This window comes from Pleurodeles waltl, chromosome 12, assembly GCF_031143425.1.
Source record: "Pleurodeles waltl isolate 20211129_DDA chromosome 12, aPleWal1.hap1.20221129, whole genome shotgun sequence".
Lineage (NCBI taxonomy): Eukaryota > Metazoa > Chordata > Amphibia > Caudata > Salamandridae > Pleurodeles > Pleurodeles waltl.
The window spans coordinates 668721610-668742590 of NC_090451.1; the positions used below are offsets into that span (position 1 = coordinate 668721610).

The 20981-nt window shown below is 44.8% G+C and overlaps 1 long non-coding RNA gene across 7 annotated transcripts; it reads left to right on the forward strand.

Annotated features, from left to right (window-relative positions):
* Nucleotides 1-1651: 1651 nt before the first annotated feature.
* Nucleotides 1652-8297, forward strand: LOC138268661 (uncharacterized). 7 transcript variants are annotated; one of them, XR_011200051.1, is made up of 5 exons: nucleotides 1668-1746; nucleotides 1957-1998; nucleotides 2557-2628; nucleotides 2978-6256; nucleotides 8194-8297. It is a non-coding gene; the product is annotated as an uncharacterized lncRNA (long non-coding RNA). The 7 variants fall into 7 exon arrangements; XR_011200049.1 differs by lacking the exon at nucleotides 1957-1998 and having other exon boundaries at nucleotides 1652-1746; XR_011200050.1 differs by having other exon boundaries at nucleotides 1957-2628.
* Nucleotides 8298-20981: the final 12684 nt, after the last annotated feature.

The following is a 20981-nucleotide window of genomic DNA, read 5'->3' on the forward strand; positions in this document are numbered from 1 at the left end:
AGGTGCATGTGGTCCTGCACCAAAAGGCACAGGGACAGAACCAACCAAGAACCCTGGATTAAGAAACTGTTTGAAGGAAACAGTGGTATGACTAAGAGAAACTCAATGTCAACAAATGTTCATTTTGCATCATAAAACAAATATTGGGTCCAGTCACATACTGAGCTCTCCTCAGATTCCAAAGCCTTGGAGCCAGGCAGAGGGATGATTCCTCCAGTGTTTCTTAGCACTGCATATGTCAAGAAAATAAAGTGTTGAATTCAGTTCAATTTTCTTTTGGGTTGGGGTGGGTTAGATTCCTATTTTGTTTTTTTCAGGCATGTATTTATGGTAGTTAATGATCTTCAATGTATGGGTGTGTTAATGGTGCCAAATGCAGAATAGTGCCAGCTACTGCTGTGCATTGGTTGGGGTCAGCAGCATCCAGTTGGCTGGTTTCAGTACTGGAGAACTTGAGGGTAAGTGCTGGTACACTCCCTTTCAAATGAATTATGTAAAGGGACTCAGTACCTAAACATTTAAAGCACTGTCTAGGACATGACCTAGGCACAATTAAAGTGCTGCTCTATCCCACTGTAAACTTGTTTTGGGAAGTGAACACATCTGTCTGGGAACTACAGCCCCTGTTACAAAGGACAACCAGATCCAGTAACAGATATTTCTAAATCTGACATCTCTGTAGTGTAAACCACCCATTAATGCATGCTACAAGACTATAACCAGGACCACTGGAATTATGTGGCAGGAGAGGGTCAAATTACACGACAGGGTTTAGTAAATTACATGGCAAGAAAAGCCAAATTACACCGGCACATTTTGCAATAGTATTACTTCATTATTTCGTCATTTTCAAACTCCATGGCACTGTCTGGGCATTGGCCCCATGTCATTAGTACAATTTTAATATCCAAATATATCAATAAGCAAAAGTGACGTCCAGCTTTGCAGCAAAGGGCCCCTCACTGCACGGAAACACAGGTTGCTGCATTTTTAGTGAACTTTTGAACTAGAAACTTTTTTTTTTCATTAAAATCTGCAGATTATGAGGGAGATAATGAATTACGAGGCAAATCAGTAACTATGCAAAAACTGCTGTGGCAGCACAATCGCATAATTCCAGTGACCCTGCCTATGCTCCCAGAAAGCGTTAGATTGTCAAATAGCCCAGAACGAGAAAGCTGGGACTGATGAAACAGAGGCAGGTGACAACCCTAGCCCGCTTCTCCACTTTCCTTTACTCTCATTCCACACCAGAGCCACTTCCCCCTACAGCGCCAGGAAATAACCCGTGCACGAGAAAGTCCCCTTCTCACATTAACGACCCGAGGAGTTAAAAGCCACAGTGATGAGGCCAGCCTACTCATACCGGGGACAATCCAAGCACGTGGCTGTCACCTGTCCATCCTAAAATACCCAGAAGCCTCCGGGAGAAAAAAATGACACAGCTGGTGCGAACGCCGGAACACCACCTGCCCAATCACAGTCCCGCTCTCCCTCGGGAGCCAATCAATGACACCCGGATTGTTTACCTGGCTGCATCCAGCTCCCACCTGCTTTGTTTTCGCTGCCGCCAAGATCTCACGAAAGCCTTGGATTGGCCAGGAAATTGTCACATGACAGAAATAGGTGGGACTAGTAATTGTCGACGAGCCTATGATTTGTCTAAAGGTGGCCACGTGACCAAATGCCTTCCGCAGACTATGGACTTAATAAGGGGTAGCGGAGGCATTTGTTGCTGTTATCCAGGTGAATTGGTTTGTATGTGAAACGGAGGGGTGGGTTTATTTTGACTTTAGAAGTTGTGTTTTTTTTCCTGTAAGTCTTTATCTGTTTCTGCCGTTTACGTTTTTAGCGTTAGTACTGAGGTTTATTATTCACCGAGCGTTCAAGGGTGGTTTTGGTGTCTGATTTACGTGTTTTGTTGTTTCCGACTTTGATGTTTGTCTCCCCTCGAAGGACTCTGGATGAAGGCTGAAGATGAAGATGGGTGTACGAGAGGTTGTGGTATCTTTATTTTATTTACCTCCTTTGTTTCGTAGACTTGTATTCTCTTTATCTTGAATCCGTCTCGAGTGTGATGTTTGCCTTTGAGAAGCTGTCATATTTAATTTTGAAGTTATCGAATTGATTACTCTTATTATTTTTGTGTCTATCTTGTTTTGCTAATATTTCAGGTAAATGTTAATTTGTTAACAACACGTTGAAAAATAATGTTTATTTTTTATGTATTTCAGCCCTGGCCGTTTTGAGGCTTAATATAACTTTACGTTCTTGTATTGTGTGTATTAGTAAGAAAAATGTGTATGTATTCTCTATTGCTAAGTGCTTTTCTCTATTATAATTAGATGATTTAGGGACTCTATTTTATTTTTATTTTTTGGTAATTAATAAAAGATTGTATTCTGGGAGTTGTAGTTCACTGTGAGAAACTGGAATAACTTCCATTTAAAAAAAAAAAAAAATGGTAACTGGAAAAGAAACACTGGTTTGGGGTAACTGGAATTCTCAAAGTACTTTTAGAAGCCCTTTAATAGGTTAATCTATTTTAATTTACAGATTCAGTGCAGCTGTGTTGACTCTCAAGGAGAAGAGTGAATCCCGGGAGTGATCAGAAATGGAGACTGAAAGGTTGCTTGTTTGTGGAAGAGGGAACGTTTTTATAGAATTTGGTATTTGGGTTGGGGGTGGCAGTTTGTGCGGGCAGTTTGGTGTGGAAATAGAAATCAGTTTCATTGTACAATGATCCTGTTCAGTGTTGCCCCGAACACAGCTGTCTCAAGGGGACTGCGATTCCTTAGCTTGGTTTTGGGATCTGTTAGTAAGGAAAAATATTCCTCGTTGTAGGGTTCTCTACCCACTTTGGACCATTTCAAGGTACCACAGTTGAAAGGTTATGTATGTTTAGGGGGTACATTTCTCGCTTTATGAGACAGTGGTCGTGTGAGCGCTGTTGAGACTCCATGTTTTTCTTTTACAGGTAGAGTGCACTGCAATATCTATTTTTCATGAAGTTTTGCGGCTGGTTCTTTGTCTCCTGTAACTCTTCAGAACTTCTCATCGTATCAGTGATTAGAGGTGACCTTTGCAAGAGGTGAGGATGTCGGGGAGGTGGTAGTTTGCCTGCTAACCTATGTGATCGGCTAGAAGGTATTCTTCAGTGTGGTAGCCATAGCTGTGACCATCTGATGTCCGTTGCATGTTTTCCGATTTAACCAGAAGTGAAATTAATGTATTGATTTGCTTGTGCACCCCCCACCTTTGAGTGGTCCGCTCGGAAGGGCTGCTGTTTTGGCTTGAGTTTCTTTACATTTTTTGTTTTGTTCTTTCTTTCAGGTTGTCGCAGAGGTACAGTATAAGAAGCTGGTACACCGTGGAATAGCTTGCATTGGCAGTTCCACTTCTTTGGCTGACAATGGTCTTTGTGATTCGTTTCTGCTGGTTTCCTTGTGGTTGTGTGGACTATCCACAATTAGTGTGCTCATGACTTTAATTTCTCCAAATTAAATTGTTCAGCAAAACCTGGTGGGTGTCACTGAGAATTTCTTCAATCCTGGGATCTGAATTCTCAGGGCTTAGGCCAGAAATGTTGAACTGCAGAATGAGGTGACTACATTAAAATATAGTGTAGACCTGAGTAATCTGGCTACTCTGGTACTGATGCATGTGGTCAAAACTGTGCCACTCAAGACTTCTTCTGTTCCAGACTACAGTGTGGCTCTATGTAACCAGGCTCCATGAACGTTGATGGAGACCTAATCTAGAACAAAAACTGTGCACACACAGGGAGGCAACGGAGACTTCCAGGCCTTAAAACTGGGAACAAAATCCTAAGTGCAGAAACTCTGCATTGTCATTAGTGCACTTCATCACAGTAGTAATTAGGTTAAGCTGCAACTTTCCAGAAAAAGTTTCTGCCGTCCTCTCGTTATCTGTATTTGAGTGCTCTTATTCAATGAACCTGGCCCTGCACTAAGTGGGTTTAAGAGCCAAACCTTTTCCTGCCATCATAAAATTGTCTCCCACAAACTACAGATCTACTTTAGGAATAAAAAATCAGACCACTTCCAGCACTACGTTTCTCGAGGCTAGAAAATCACTCCTGCTATTTAACATATCTGGGAATGGGAACTCCTCTCCTCCTGGTGAAAGGATGAACGTGGCCACTTACATTTTGTTTTCTTCTCCAGTTAAACATCTACCTAGTGTGGAGGGACTGCTTTCATGACTTGAGATATCCTGCGTGGCGCTGATTCCTCTGTTAAGTGATGTGGACAAAATGTCTAACCGCCTCCCAAATGGCCTTTTTGACTCATTTTATCAGCATAGGGGGACCATTTGAGAAGCCTTTCATTTGAATTAGGGAGTGCTCTTCTTCCTGCTCAGACGAGGAAAGACCCCTTCATGAGCTTCCCGCTAGGTATTAGTTATAATCTGTAAATGGCAAACTAATAAGTAAAATTGATTACCAGTGTAGTCCTTAACTAGTTGTATGGTCTTTGTAGCCAGTGTTTACACAACCGCCTTGCATCTACTTGCCACCGAGAACATGGTGGTCTTAATCATTTGGATCTGAAGTTAACTTGCATAAACCTAGTGGTAAGGAGTAATCGTCCCTATATTCATCAATTATGGTGGCAGTACTAGAACTCCTACCAACTTGCACTAGTGCTGCTGAGGGCCCTGAAGGTTGTGCATTTCAGCCATTACCTTCTTGTTACTGTATCTTCAGCCTTGCCCTTATGTGTAGGCTTTGAACTTCATAACCAGATGAAGCTGACCTTCTAACCAGGGGGAAGGTACAAATGGCACACTGCATAAGACTGGTCCCTGTGGCCTAACCCACGAACACTTATTACCAGGAAAGACAAAATTATCTTCTGTACTTCCACAACTAAGGCCTGAAAGTTTCAACTTGCTATAAAAGGAATGTGAGATTATGACCAGGACTGTGGACAGGTACACAGTGCCCAAGTTCTAATCAATACATTCTTGGGGGGCTTAACTTGATAGGTAGGATTGTGGCTGGGTGTGGAATGGCGCTCTTCAGATTCTCCAACAATCATACTGACATAGAAGGTTAACACATTAAGAGGGCAGGGTGCATGAAGGGGGCAGTGGAAAGGGAGAGGAATGTGGATTGGTAGGGGGAGCTAAGTGAGGGGGGGGGGGGGGGAGACGGTGTTTGGTAAACCTACCAACATGTTTCAAGACTTTCAAAACAGAGAAAGAAAGACTGTTTTTGTCCATGTAAAAATTCCTGGTGCAATCCGACAGACCTGTCCATACCTGGCAAAGCACCTGTATCCAAATATTTACCACAGTAAATTTATTGGAGATCAGAGGGAGTAGCACACCCCACCAGCTATGCCCCTTTAGATCCTGCTCCGAGTGGGGGATAATTATTAATGCAGGTTGCGACAGTACCAAAAGCAAGCATCCTGCAAGTGCTGGCTAGTGAGTGCAGAGATTGTTAGATATAAATGTGGCTTAAGTTGGAAGTTGTTTTGGTGATTGGTCAATTCAGTAGGGGTGCCAGGGGTTGCAAGACACTAGCATCCTGCCATGCATTGCTCTTGTAGGTCTGCTAGCAATAGTTCTTCTTCTCTCTTTTTCTTTTCTTTTATTTTTTTCTATCCTTTGTATCTCCACTTTCTCTACCTTCCTATTTCTTCTATTTCTATTATGGTATGACTAAATTTAAAAAAAAAAAAAAAAAAAAAGGCTTTTATTTAAGCCTTACCTCAGCACTGCAGCTGGCTCCCACAGTGGGCACCCATAAAAAAAAAATAAAAAAATGGGGGGGGGGGGTGGGGTGCCCACTGGGGGAGCCGGCTGCAGTGCTGACGTCAAATGAGAGTTGGCAGAGATTGGCACTGGTCTGTCACCTCTCTCTCGAGATAGCCTGAATTCTGGCACCCAAGGGCCGCTCAGAACGCCTCTATTCGGGCATTTCGCAGTGAAATAAACTCAAATCTCTAGAGGAGAAACCCTTATGGGGTAGAAAGAGCTGCTAGCTTTGACACTGGAAGAGCATATTGCTGGTACAGTATGCACACATTTGTCACTTCCCCCTGAAGATAATGGATTCTCCACTGGGCTTTGTACCGATTTGTCCTTCCTATCTATTACAGATTCCTCACAGCTTCAGGATCCACCTTCATTGTCCCAGTGCTGCAACGATTCCTGAAGCACAGATGGTCATTAAGCTGCTTACATATCTGGTGGAACCAAACCAATTCAAGGTGCAATATTAAGGGTAAGTCAAGGGTTTATATAATGTAGTGTGTGTGTGTATATATAATAGCAATGTTAACGTAAAATGTGTGGTGTGTGTGTGTGTTTTTTTTTTTTTTCCTCATAGGCCTGAGGTGGACATTAAGCAGTGGATTTGGGAATACAGTCATTAGAAACCTGGGCATTCTCTTTGACCAACTGTCTTTAAGAAATCACGTAAATCATATTCTGAAGACATGCCTTTGGTTGATTAAAATGCTTCGCAAATTTTTTCCCTACCTTAAGCAGGAATGGAGAGTCTCTGCTGTCTTAGCTCTAGTAATGTCGAAAGTTGATTACTACAACGCCTTACTTCTTAATGTGGATAAAACATTGAATAATAAGCTGCAAATGCAGCAGCTGTAAATCTTCCATGGTGGAATTCAGTCAGCGGGAGTCTCAAGAAACTACACTGGCTTCCAGTGTCCCAGCGTATTATTTTCAAAGCACTTTGCCTAACCTACAGAGCAATTCTAGGAATTGGTCCTAGCTATCTCACCACTAGGCTCTGTTTGTACGCTCCCAAGAGAAACCTGAGGTCCGCCAAAGCATATAGAATTCAGGTCCCCCGTACACACACAGCAAGATGGGGGGGATAAAGCTTTTACAGTGGCTGCTAAAGGCTGGAATTCACTACAGCTGAATATTAGGCAAGAACCAGCCTATTTAAGGTTCAGGAAACTGGCCAAGACTTGGCTCTTTCCTCGATAGCATGCTTTTTCCTTGGCCTACTTTTTCCTTATGAGTATTTTGGTATAACTGATGGGGTGGGAAGGAGGCTTGGTTTGTTTTCTGATTTCTTCCTCATCTTCTACTTTTTGGCGCTTCGATGCTCCCTTTGAGTCGGAATGCTCTTTACGAATACTACTACATAAATACATATTGGTCCAATCTCGAGTTAAGGCATCCAAGAGAACCCCAGAGTGCCTTTCTTGAGACGGCACAGTCACATTTTTTCCCTATAACAAGAAGTGACATCCTTGGAGTGGGGTAAAAGCTGGAGCCTTCAATACTGAAGAGTCTTTGGGCCTTGTTTATATATTATTATTTTAATAAATTAATCACCCTCTTAGTGGATTCTCTGCCCAAGGTTTGTACCAATTATCATTGCAAACTGAACGTAGTGGTTTCAAATTCTCATGTTTTGCATTTTTCTGCAACTGACCTTGTTGCTCAGTTGTCCACTCTGCTGTGTGAAGCCAGTTTTTGCCTCAAACGCTGCCTGCACTATGAAATGTAAGTTAGGGGTTCATAAAGTGTGCCTGTTACACGCAACATACAAAAGTATGTTACACATGATTGTATTTGTTACAGTAGTTTGGATCAGTGACTTCTGAAGTGGTGGCAGAATAGCATGAGTAAGATAAGACTGCGGTGTGGACTGGGGGTAGACGGGACTTGGGAGGATAGAAAGTGTATCGAGAGGGAAGCGTAGCTTACTGTGCCATGAGAATACATCTGAGCACTAACGGATTACAGCTTTTGGGGGCTGCTTTATTCTTATGAAGCCTACATGCACAGATATTGCATGAGCATGAACGTAGGGTTCTAGGTTTCATAAGAATGATGAAGCTCCCACATGCTGTAACATCTGCTTACAAAGGGTGGTACAGCAACTCAAGTTTCAAGGAGTGAAGATTACCAGAGGGGTGTATGTATACATTTGTACTTGACACATCAATTTAAAACCAGCTCACAAGGCAATGACCTGTGCATACTCCATTTACCTTTCATATACTGGCATGCGTGGGTTAGCTTTCTCCACTGTAGGTTGAAAGGAGAAACCTGCCTGTTTGCTTTACAGCAGAGAGTGGAGAAACTTTCAAAGACTGATGGTCTTAGTTGGTCATTTTGGATGATTAAAAATCTCAGGTGGCCATAGCTACCCTCACTCACTTTCTTCATCTTGTTTTCTTGTAGGTGACTCTCCTCCCACAGGACGCCTCTTGGAGGAAATCTTTGGTGGCTAGGCCTTGTCTCACTTCACAGCTTCATATTAATGTAAAATAAAGTATTAAAATGAACTTGGATTGTTTGTGGTAATTTTGAGAATGGCAGAGTGATCAAGGTTTCCTCTGAGGGTTTCTCCTGTGAGTTGATTGTTTGCAAGTAGCATTCAGGTCCATCTTTAGAAGATGGAATATCACACCTTCTTATGATGGGTAATGACTTAATTTTACAAAACCTGTTTCTCCTATAAGTTTCTTCCACTGCAAGTTGACTATTAGAATGATGTTTTAGTGAGGTGTGAGATGAAAGTGAGGGAGTAGGTGCTCTCGCGCTCTGGATGTTTACATGTGTTACATCTACAGTGCCATGGTGTTCCTCTCAGAATTGTTCCTTGATCACTATCATCATCTTGACTTTATTCAATTCCCTTTGTAAAATCATAATAGTATGAGGTACAATTATATCTATACACAGAAAAGTAAAAGTTGATTAACCTAGAGACAGCACCCCATGCAAATGACTGTCTACTTGTGTAAATATATGGGAACTCTGGGCTAGCCCTTAAAACCAAACCGGACGGGGATAGCAGCATTACACAAAGATACATAACACAAATCAGATAATATCTAGAGATGAAAAAAAAATATCAACCAGAAACCAAGACACCTAAAAGTTTTAGGGGTGGATAAAAGCTGCAAGTCTAAAAAGGTAGGACTCGTCTGTCTCAGGTATGTAGGTAACAAAGGGGGTCTAACAAATGTTTGACAAAGTATTGAATCTGGGACACACAAAAACAATGCAAATCGTATCCATAGTTGAAAATTGATTAGAGACAAGCTGACAAATCAGTTGGTTTAAACCAAGCACCTTTTGCAAACAAACTTATTGAATAGCCCAGTCTAAAGTACCTCAGACACGGATGGTGAGTAGACATATCTAACAAAAGCTACAGTTCTATGCCAGGAACTGGTGTTAACCATGCAGTAGTGTTGCATCGACCTCTTGGGTGAAGCAAAGGATTCCCGCTCAGCTGCCACCCAGAGAGGAGTGCTTCTGCAAAACTATGTGAGCTTTAGTAATGCCGTCAGGGTTGGTAAATAACTGTGGCCTTCCAAACGCTTTAAAATGTGACGTATTGTAGCCAGGGTATATACAACTTGTCTTGGGTGAAGAAATTCTGTATAACCCAGTGGTTCCCAATCTGTGGGCCGGGGACCCCTGGGGGTCCACGAAGCCTCCCCAGGGGGTCCGCGACTGCTTAGAAATGTTATATTAGGTTCCAACTATCAGTAATGACTCAGTGGGGGTCCCCAGATTCCAATAATGATTCAGTGGGGGTCCCTAGGCTCCAGTATTGATAAAATGGGGGTCCACAGAAGTCAAAAGGTTGGGAACCACTGGTATAACCTATTTAAGCTTACCTCCTCCTTAACCTAGACTGAACAACACAAAAGGAGGGCAAAGGTGGATACATACTCAATATAACCTGTGTTCAATTCCTCAGGGAGTATCTGGTGGGGTACCTTGTCCCACACCTAAAAGGTCCAACACACTAACTCCCCGCCCCCCCTGCATTGAGGTAATATTTGCAAATATGGCATTACTATAAATCTCCCAGCCAAAGGTTGGCGTGGGGGTACATATTGCTTTTATAGACCATGAATAGTCTGTATTGGCTTGACCCTAGGTGATGGGAAAAATCATGTAGGCCAGCAGTAGCCCTCTTAAGAGATCCTGTATTCTTTCTAACCAGGGGCTGGTTGCTCAATCCTGAATCTAATACAATCCTTTAATGGGTAATATTGTCCCCCTAGATTAGTGCCTCCCCTTGCACTAAAAAGCTACATGTTTTGTTCTTCCTAGGACCACTATACCATAGGTTTTTAAAATGTGTTACCAGTTCAAGGCTTTCCATACATATGATGAAAATGTCTCTGAAGGCTTCCGGCTGTACGTGCAGTCTGGACCACAGCGTCTGGATAAAGAGCAGGCGGCATCAGCTGCCAAACTTTCAGTATGTCAAGATTATGTTCAATAAACACCAACTCCAACTGATTGATACACCTAATAAACAGAGAGGGTGCCAAAATGCAACCCTGACAAACGTCACGCTTAAGATTAGAATGCACAGTGCATTCCCCCTGAATCTAAATTAGGCTGTCAGACCATGATGGAGATCTTCAAGAAGCCCACAAGAGCGAGCTCGATTCCCATGGACCCTAGCTCTACCCGTATCTGTTCACCTTATCAAAGGTGATGCAAGGTTCATGAAGGCCAGATGTACCAACCCCACCCACAAACATTTCTATTGATTAGTAAATGTAAATTTAGTTTATGCTCTGCAGTGTTCCTACTGGGTCTAAACCACCAGTGAAGGTCTCATCAAGTGACTGGCAATGTTTTTTTTGTTTTGTTTTTTAACTTCCACATCTACCAATGAAATGGGTCTATAGTAAGTCAAGACTCTTCGGTCTCTTTCTAAAAACTGGCTGTTAGAAATTGGGTCTCTAGTTAGCAGAGGTATGCGCTCTGTCCAAGTAGGGACCACAATCCTAGTCAGATACACAAGCTAAATCAACCTGTCCTTTCCCTCTAGTAGCTTGGCACACAGCAGGAAAGTTTAACTTAAAAGGCAATGTCTAAAGTATTTGGGCAATACTTAATTACAATAATACAGCAAAAGACCCCTCAAAAAGACTTAATACAAGTTTAGAAAAATAGATAATACTTATCTGACTGAAACCAGACCAAAATCCAATTAACCAATCAAGAGTTATGTGCTTGATAATAAATTAGATCCATTAGGAGTATAGGTGCCCCAAATTCTTTCAGTTTGGTAAAACTCCCTGTGATGTCAGGAGTGTTTGTAATCTCAGTGGCAATTTGCAGTTCTAGAGCGAAAGGAGGTGTCTTTTGTGGGCCTCACTGTTCCAGTATGGTGATGGACTTTTGACAGAGTATCTGGTGTTACAGAAAATATACAGGTGCTTCCTTTATGGGACTTTAGATACTTAGGAGGAAGTGCGGCGAGGAGCTTAGGGTAAACTGTTGGGACTGATTAGATCCCGAAGTAATGAAGTTAGGGTCAGCTTCCGTGGTAGTCTGGTCCTGGTTGGTGATGCGGGGTGGAGAGAAGTTTGGGTGCCTCTTTTAGCAGGATTAGTCTGATTCCTGTAGTGTCTGCTTCTGGAATTCAGGAGCCTGATGTGTTTTGGCATCCCAGGGGCAGGGAAACTCTGAAGCAGCCCCGCAGGTGAGTCTGACACTCTTGTGCTTCTTCTGCTCCCGACAATGGTGATGTGGTGCCTGATCTTTGTAGGTGCAAGACTGCATTGGTGATTTGCGGCTCTGATGCCGGTGGGCCTTGCTTCTGGTGCTTGCGCCACTGGCAGTGAAACAGGTGCTCCGGAACGGTCTTTGGGAGGCGGGGGCACGCCAAACTCCCCAGTCGTGGCCATGCCAGCCTAGTCTGATGTAGGGGGGCTGTTGCACAACTTAGATTGGCCTGAGCCAGTGTCCCCAGGGGAAATTAGAACACATTGTTTACTCCCCAAGTTCACTCGCACTGGATCCTGGTAAGGGAGAGGCGCTCTGGTAGTGGAAGCTGTATTGAGCAAGATTAATGAACAGAAGGTGTCTGATGTCCAGTAGACCCCGCAGCAGAACTGGGAGCTCACCAGCAAACCCTTGGAGAGACTAGAGGGGTATGGACAGAAAGAGGACCCTTTCATTACTGGTAACTGCAAGTCACCCCTATGGTAGGCCCTCCTAGCCCAGGGTGCAGGTTCATGTGTGTGCGAGCACCCCTGCATGAGAAGAGGTGCCCCTATGAACTACAATTTCCAATGCACTGGACTTTGTAAGTGAGGGGAAGCCCTTTTACCCGTGTACTGGCCACAGGTCACTACTTGCGGTTTAGCTACATAATGGTAACTTTGAAGCATGTGCGATATCAAACGTATCGGAATCATATCCCAATACTAATGTCCGTAATGGTGGCTCGATTTCTAGGGGCTCATTAGAGGACCCCGCCCCCTCCCTCCCCCTCCCTTTCAGAATCTGCGGGCAGCCTCCCGAGACAGGTTTGTACCCTGGTGCTGCTTGACTAGCTCAGGCATGGGAAAGCTGAACAAAGAATTTGCTGTTGTGAGGGAGGCAACAACACCTCCCTTTGAAATGGGTGTTACAAGGATAGGGAGGGGGTAGTCTTTCCCCAAGCCACCGGCTTCCTTTGAAGGGCACATTTGTTGCCCTCCTTGCATAAACCAGTTTCCACCAGTCCAGGGACCCCTGGTCCCTGCTCTGGCACGCAACAGGACAAAGGGAAGGGGAATGAACACTTAGACCCCAGGTGTGGTGCCCAGACCTATCACTTGATTCTGCCATCTTAAAAACACGATGTGCAGAGGCCATTGGGAGCATCTGAGTGGCCAAGTCAGGCAAGTGATGTCAGTGAGCCCCTCTGATAGGTGGTCACCATGCAAAGTGACCAAGCCCCCTGTTACGGCTATTTAGGAACTCCCTTGCGGGTGGGTCTACAGATTCGGTGGGAAATACTCCAGCATCAACCTCTTCTGCTCCTGGCCATCGGAATCACAACTGGACACTTCAGGAACCAACAAGACTGCAACTCCTGAGACGACCTCACCTTGCAACATTGTTTCCCTGGTTCCTTCCAGCAAGTGCAACATTTCCACGGATGTGTATCCTCTGGGGTCGGCAAGACTTCAGCGACACCAAGAAGGAATCTTCCTTGGAGTGAAGGAGTCTCTCCCCTACCTCTGCATGCACCTGATGCCCTTTGGATTGAGAATGCCCCTGCAACATTTCAGAGGTTGGTGAACAAAGCTCTCCAAGGCCTGGAAAGCTTTATTGTACCATATCTAGATGATATAGCCGTATTTAGCTCCACCTGGGAGGATCACCTAGTCCACTTTGGAAATGTGCTTGAAGCCTTGGAAAAGGCCGGCCTTACTATCAAGGCATCAATATGCCAAATAGGGCAGGACAAACTGGTTTATTTGGGCCACCTGGTAGGTGGAGGCCAGATTAAGCCACTTCAGGGCAAAATCCAGACTATCTTGGATTGAGTTACCCCCAACACAGACCCAAGTCAGAGCTTTTTTTAGGCCTGACTGGGTACTACAGGAATAAAGGAGTCACTCCCCTGCATCCGAGGGCACCAACTGCAACGACGACTGGCTGCATGGAACTCCTCATCGTGAGCTGCGTGCATCCTGCATCAAGGGTGGTGGTCTGGAGTAGTCCGCTTGGTCCTCTCTGACAGCTGTCCAGCTTTGGTGGAGGTAAGCCCTTGCCTTTTCAGAGAGGACAGTATCCCTGTGCACTGAGTCTCTTGCAGCTACCAAGGATTGTTTGCATCTCCCCGAAGGGAGCTTAATGCTCCGTGGAGCCCCAGCCCCCAGCACTCCTTCCTGTGACACAAAGCCCTCTGTGTGCTTCCCTGCAGCTTGGGGCCCTTCTTCAGTTGTGCTGCGTGGGCTCTTCAGCAACTCCTGGGTCCTATTCCAGTGGGTCTCCTGTGGGGGCTGCCTTTTCTTCTGTGGACTCTCTGCCTTGCAGAGGGTCCCCTCAGGACTCCTCCCAGGATTGTGTACTCCTGAACCTTGCTGGTATCCGGCAGCTTCACTTTTTCTTCACCTTAACTTTTGCCTTTGCCAAGGCTAGTTTGTGGCTTTTCCACACCACTGACGATTGCAATCATCCATCCGGCATGGGACGTCAACTGCTTCTTCCAGGAACTCTTCTCCGGCTCCAGGGCTGCACTGCTGACCGTCTTCGTCCTACTGTCAATGAACTCCTGTAACCACAGATGGGTGGGTAGTGGCTCCTGCCATCACTGGACACTCCTGTGACTTCTGGACTTAGTCCCCTTCTTCCACAGGTCTTCCTCTTCAGGAATCCACAGCTGATTTCTTGCAGTCTTTTCTGGGTGTTGCATTTTCTTCCTTTTAGTCCTTTTGGGTGGTTTGGGGAAAATCTAGCAATTTACTCCTTCCTTCCTGGTCCCTGGGGTGCGCTGTGGTACTTACCTTTGGGGTTTCCTAGTACCCCCAGCTCCCCTCTACACATCCCACTTACCAAGGTGGGGTCCTACATTTGCATTCCATTTTTTAGGGTCGAGCCTGCATTGCATGCGCTCGTGCATGAGTATCGCAGCGAGACGCTTTTGTATTTAGAAAAGGGCTTGGAGCCCTGTCAACTTCACGTCAGTGTTTTTTATTGGTTCGTGGGCTTGCCTAATAAAATCTGCTTGCTTTCATTAGTCGAAGGCACGCATACGTCATGCCTTTTCCGGTGGCTAGCCCTCCTCCAGCGCAGCGACCAAGTACAGAAAACATGCGAGGCTCGCTGTTTTCCATCGGGCTTGTGGACTTCTTTTTCTCTAATTTACGAGCGCGATCTCGCTTGGCAGAAGTCGAGCGCTTTACATAGTTAATTTCACTTTTTCGGGTTATGTACATAAATGCACTTTTGCCCGATAGGTGAAAAGTCGGGTTAGGAGTTTACAACGCGATCAGCTCTAACATGAGCAAACGCGAGACCTGTTGCATTGTAAATGCTTGTTTAGTATATGGTTGGGATTCCCCCTAGGGTCACTATTGCTATTTGCACTTCTATTGCTATTTATGCCTATTTCTGATTACTAGTGTACATGTCTAGTGTGTTACTTACCTCCTACTGGAGGGTTGCTTCTCTAGTACTTTTTGGTAATTGTGTCACTAAAATAAAGTACCTTTATTTTTGTAACACTTGGTGGTTCTTTCATGTGTTGTGTGACTACAGTGGTACTGCATGAGTTTTGCATGTCTCCTAGATACACTTTGGCTGCTTAGCCACAGCTACCTCTAGAGAGCCCTGGCTTCTAGATACAGCCTACACTTCACTAAGAGGGGGATACCTGGACCTGGTATAAAGTGTAAGTACCAACCAGGCCAGCTTCCTACAGGGAGATAATGGATTATATGGCAAATCAATAACTATGCAAAAATTGCTGTGGCCGCACAATTCCAGTAAACCTGCCCATAACTCTCAAAATGTGTTAGATTGTCAAAGAAAAATTCCAGGACAAGAAAGCAGGGACTGGTGACGACCCTAGCCCACTTCTCCACTTTCCTTTATCCTCACTTCACACCAGAGCCGCTTCCTCTACAGCGCTAGGGGATAACCAGTGCAAGAGTAAAGCCCCTTCTCACATTAACGACCTGAGGAGTTAAAGGCCCACAGTGATAAGCACAGCCTACTCAGACCAGGGAGAGTCTAAGCACGTGGATATCACCTGTCCACCCTCAGGTACAAAGAAGCTCCGGAGACAGACAGCTGGTGCAAACGCCGAACACCACTTGTCCAATTACAGCACCGCTCTCCCTCAGGAGCCAATCAACGACACTCTGATTGCTCACCTAGCTACATCCAGCTCCCATCTTCTTTCTTTTCGGTGCCGCCAATATCTCACGGAAGCTTTGGATTGGCCAGGAGATTGTCACATAACCGAAATAAGCGGGGCTTGTAATTGTCGGAGAGCCTGTGATTTGTCCAGAACTGGCCACGTGACCCTTGCCTCCCTTTGACTGGATTTAAAAGAGGCCTTTGCTGCTGTTATCCTGGTAAATCGGTTTGTAAGTGAAATGGAGCTGGGTTTATCTTGACGTTAGAAGTTGTTTTTCTTTCTTGTACGTTTTTATCTGTTTGTGCTGTTTACGTTTTTCACATTAGTACTTTATATATTTTTTACACTCCCTGAACGTTCCCGGCCGGGTGGTTTTGGTGTCCATGACTTACTTGTTCTGTGTTATCGGACTTTGATGCTCTTCTTTCCTCCAAGGACTTCGGATGCAGGCTGAAAATGGAAATGGGTGGACGAGAGGCCGTGGCATCTTTATTTTATTGACTTCCTTTATTTTTTAGTTCTTTCTTACCATTTCGGTCTCGACGATGATTTATGAACAGGCGATGTTTGCCTCTGAGAAGCTGTCATAAATCATGTTGAAGTTATCAAATTGATTACTCTGTTTTTGTTTTTGTCTCCATCTTGTTTTGTTAATATTTCAAGTAAACGTTAACTTGTTCTGAACAAAACGTTCAAACTAATATTTAGCTTTTATGCATTTTAGCCCTGGCCGTTTTGAGATTTATTGAGTACTTTACGTTACTCCAGTATTGGAACTTTCATAGATTTACATGCTTGAATCATTCCCCGTCATCGAGATGGGAGTCCCGGTACAATTTTCACAAGTAATGTTAAGACATATTAACAGAGCAAAAAGGCCTTAGGCCTCTTCAATTTCACAGTCTATCAGAGTCATTTTGTGAAAAGGACCAAACCTGAGCCTCCACCAATCAGGCGACAGCACCCTTCAGAACCTCCTGAGAGAAGCTCCAGCACCTCAGATTTTCTACCGCACGTCGTGCTAGGGAGTCTCCTCAGAGCTCTGCTCTGTCTTCACACCTTTTTTCCACTATTTTCTCTCAGAGAAACTGATTTAATTGGATTTGTCAGCTATCTTCAACTATGTCTGACAAGGAGAAGAAGGGTCTCTTAAGAGACTGCAAGACTTGTGGGAGGAAAAGGCTTCATTCTGAAGACCCTCACCAAGACTGCATTTACTGCCTGTACCCAGATCATTCAGCCAAAGACTGTAAGATTTGCCGTACTTTTTCTTCTAAAACCTTAAAAGACAGGGAAGGCAGATTATTAATATGGCTGCAGAAACTAAAACATAGGAAGGATCCAGTTTCTGATTCTGAGAGTGAGGAATCATCAACATCAAAGAGATCATCTAAAAGGGCGAGATCACGCTCTAGATCTCCCTCACAACTCTCAAGAAAGGCCCTCAAAAAGACTACTTCAGGGTCTTATAAGGGTCGCAGCCCATCTTCTTCCCCAAAGAAGCTTTCCAGTAAAGAGGGGAAAAGACATTTTTCCAGTGCTGAGAGGCACAGAAAGTCTTCATCTGTTCCACCATCTCTGCCTTTCAAGAAGCCATCCTCTGTGACTGGAAAAAAGGCTTCGTCAACGGATTCACTGTCGACGGTACCGTCGGTGAGTGCCTTTCCGATGACAACATCTACTTCTGGATTTACACCGTCGACGAGAACTGCAGCGACGACTTCTGCGTCGACGGCGCTGATGTCAGTGTCAGCCCTACCGTCGTCGGCGACTTTGTCAACGGTAGACTCGTCGGCAAGACTTTCTGCTATAAAAATAACCGTGCGTCCAGCGTCGACTGCACAGTCATTGACGAAGTCTATTTACATGTCGTCGATGACATTGTCGACGAGGGAAAAACATCTAAAAAGTGTAGAAAAGCTGACGCCAACCCACACATCACCTAGTAAGGTGTCCTCCCTTGTGCCAGTACATCTTTTGGAGGGAGACGAAGACTCAGATGACGAGGGGCCTTTTGGAACAGCCCACAGTCCATCTGAATTGAATGTAAAGTACCAGGAAGAAGAGGAATATGAAGAAGCTTATGATCCCCAGCTTTACTCAGATCAACAGCGATATCAACAGGGAGCGTTTATTCCTTCCTCCCTGCTTACTGATCTTAGAGCGATGTTAGTGGATTACAACAGAAGGTTTCCTCCTCAAGGAGAACAACCTCCTCCATCGCCTATTTCTGGTGTTTCTACTCCACTTCAGAGGCCAACGTCCCTACATCTCACAAATGTGGCCACTCCGGACATGACAATTCGTCAGGACACCGACATCTCAGAAGGGGATCAGGAAGAAGGAGAGCTCATGGACACTCATTCAGAGTGGGACAAGGATAAGTTACTTACCTGTAAATCCTAGTTCTCTTCCAGGGGTATCCTCATCAAAGTCATAAACATTGAATATTCCCGCCCTTGTGCGGGGACCCCGGAGCATATATATATAAAATACATACATATTATCATGTGTAAAACAGCAATGCAGGCTATAATCATAAATAGGCTAAAATGCTTTATTTCTATGCAAGTTTTTTTTTTTTTTTCTCATATTATAAAATCACAATAGATCATAAATATCTACCTAAGCCCCAAAAACTGGACTTAGGGAAGTAAACAGCAGTAAATAGCAGAGAAAAATAGAAAAAACCACATTGAAAAACAATGAAGCATTCTTAGCCAATAGGCTGCATGCAGGTTAACACAGGAGAACCATAAAAACTTTGGCACCGTGCCTTTAAGACCCTGAGCACCTCCAGTATCCCACCATGCCTCAGGGGTGAAGGGAAGGTGACAGTTGGTTCACAGTTAGGTCAGTACTTTTTTACGGTGACAATCTGTGTAACTGATCAGAAAGATAATATGTCCTGCACTTCTAGGAGACTTGAGTCCGGGGAGGAGGGTGGGTTGTTTATGACTTTGATGAGGATACCCCTGGAAGAGAACTAGGATTTACAGGTAAGTAACTTATCCTTCTCTTCCAGGGGATCCTCATCAATAGTCATAAACATTGAATAGATTAGCAAGCCCATCCCTAGACTCTGCGGACTGTCTGAAAGAAGTGCAGGAAAGAATACATATTCATGCAAATAGATTTCTAAGAGAGGCCTGCCCCACCTGGGCATCCGCTCTTGCATCCGAGTCTAAACAGTAATGCTTAGTAAAGGTATGCACAGACTTCCATGTAGCAGCCTTACAAATCTCGGAAATTGGTACATTGTTAAGGAGGGCAGCAGTAGCCGCTTTTCCCCTTGTGGAATGCGCTTTTGGCCTAGCCAGTAATTGCTTATTAGCCAGCTGGTAAGTGTTAACAATACAAGACACAATCCATCTTGATATCGTTCGTTTAGACGCTGCCTCTCCTGTTCTTAAATGACCATAATTCAGAAACAAATGGTTAGAATGTCTAATCGGTTTTGTTTTGTCCAAATAGAATTTCAGCACTCTTTTCAAGTCTAAAGAATGCAATGCTTTCTCAGCCGGAGTCTCCGGATTGGGAAAGAAAGTCGGTAAAGATATAGTCTGATTGATATGGAATTCTGACACCACCTTCGGAAGGAAAGATGGGTGAGTTCGCAGAACCACTCTATTATCGTGAAAAACCGTGTACGGTTCTCTGCAAGACAGAGCCTGAATTTCGCTGACCCTCCTCGCTGAAGTAATGGCCACCAAAAAAGCCGTCTTCCACGTAAGGTGCTGTAAAGAGGCCTTGTGGATAGGTTCAAAGGGAGGGCCCATAAGTTTTGACAGGACTACATTCAGTTCCCATGGAGGAGAAGGTCTCCGAATGGGAGGAAAAACCTTTTTCAAGCCTTCTAAGAAATCCTTGACTACAGGTATCGTAAAGAAGGATTCCTGAGAAGGCGACTTACGATAAGCTGTAATTGCCGACAAATGTACCTTAATAGATGATACCTGCAGACCAGACTTCGCCAGATGAAGCAAATAGGACAGTATGACATCCTCCTGAGCTCGTATGGGGTTTATACCTTGTTGAGAGCACCAGATGTAAAATCTCTTCCACTTAAAAGCGTAAGAACGCCGCGTGGAAGGTCGTTTTGACTCTTTCAAGATGTTCATGCACTCCTGTGAGAGCCCTAGGTGCCCATACTGCAGGAATTCAGGAGCCATGCTGTCAAGCTCAGAGAGGGAAGGTTGGGATGTAGGATTCTGCCTTCCATTCTGCTCAGGAGATCCGGTCTGCACGGCAACCTCCTGTGAGGTTTTTCCGATAAGTTGAGTAGATCCGTGTACCAGAATTGGCGGGGCCATTGTGGCGCTATCAGAATCATTCTGGTTCTGGAGTTGTAAAGTTTGTTGATTACTGCCGGTATGAGGGGAATCGGTGGAAAGGCGTAGAGAAATATCCCTGACCAGTTGATCAACAGGGCATTCCCTTGAGATCCCGGACGGCAGAACCTGGATGCGAAGTCTGGGCATTTTTTGTTTACTTCGTCTGCAAAGAGATCCAACTGGGGTCGACCCCATTGACCGAAGAGGTCCTCGGCGACTTCGTTGTGTAGGACCCAGTCGTGCGCGTCTTCTAGATGTCTGCTCAGGAAATCTGCCTCTACGTTTTGCTGACCTGGCAGGTGTACCGCTGTGATAGACATTCCCCTGGCCAGGAGCCAATGCCATATCGTTTGGGACTCTCGAGATAGAGGTGGTGATCTTGTTCCCCCCTGTTTGTTCAGATAATACATTGTGGTTGTATTGTCTGTCTGAATTAGGAGAGATTTCCCCTGAACCAATGGAGAGAAAGATTTGAGAGCCAGATGGACCGCTCTGAGCTCCAGTAGATTTATGTGATAGTTCTTTTCCTTGTCGGACCACAGACCCTGAGCTTGGAAGGAACCCAGATGAGCACCCCAACCCTGAAGAGACGCATCCGTTACCAGAGTGTCGGCTGGAATTGTCTGGTGAAACGGAGAACCTATCGACAGGTGAGGTCTGTGCATCCACCATTGTAGTGATTGAAAAGCCGCTGCTGGTAGTCGTACTCTGTCGTCCCAGCGACCAGTCTTTTGGCTCCAGTTGTTCTCTAATGCCTCCTGAAGGGGCCTCATGTGTAGCCTGGCGTTCGGGACAATGAAGATGCATGAAGCCATGGAGCCCAGAAGCGATGTCACCTGACGAGCAGTAGGTGCATCGGCTTTTAATAGTTGTTGACACTTCCTGTGGATCGATAAAAGTCGTTCCTCCGAAGGATACACTCTTTGGAGCTCTGTGTTTAGTATAGCTCCCAGGTAGTGGAGGTTTTGTGTTGGAATCAAGGTTGACTTGTTGTGGTTGATTTGAAGACCTAG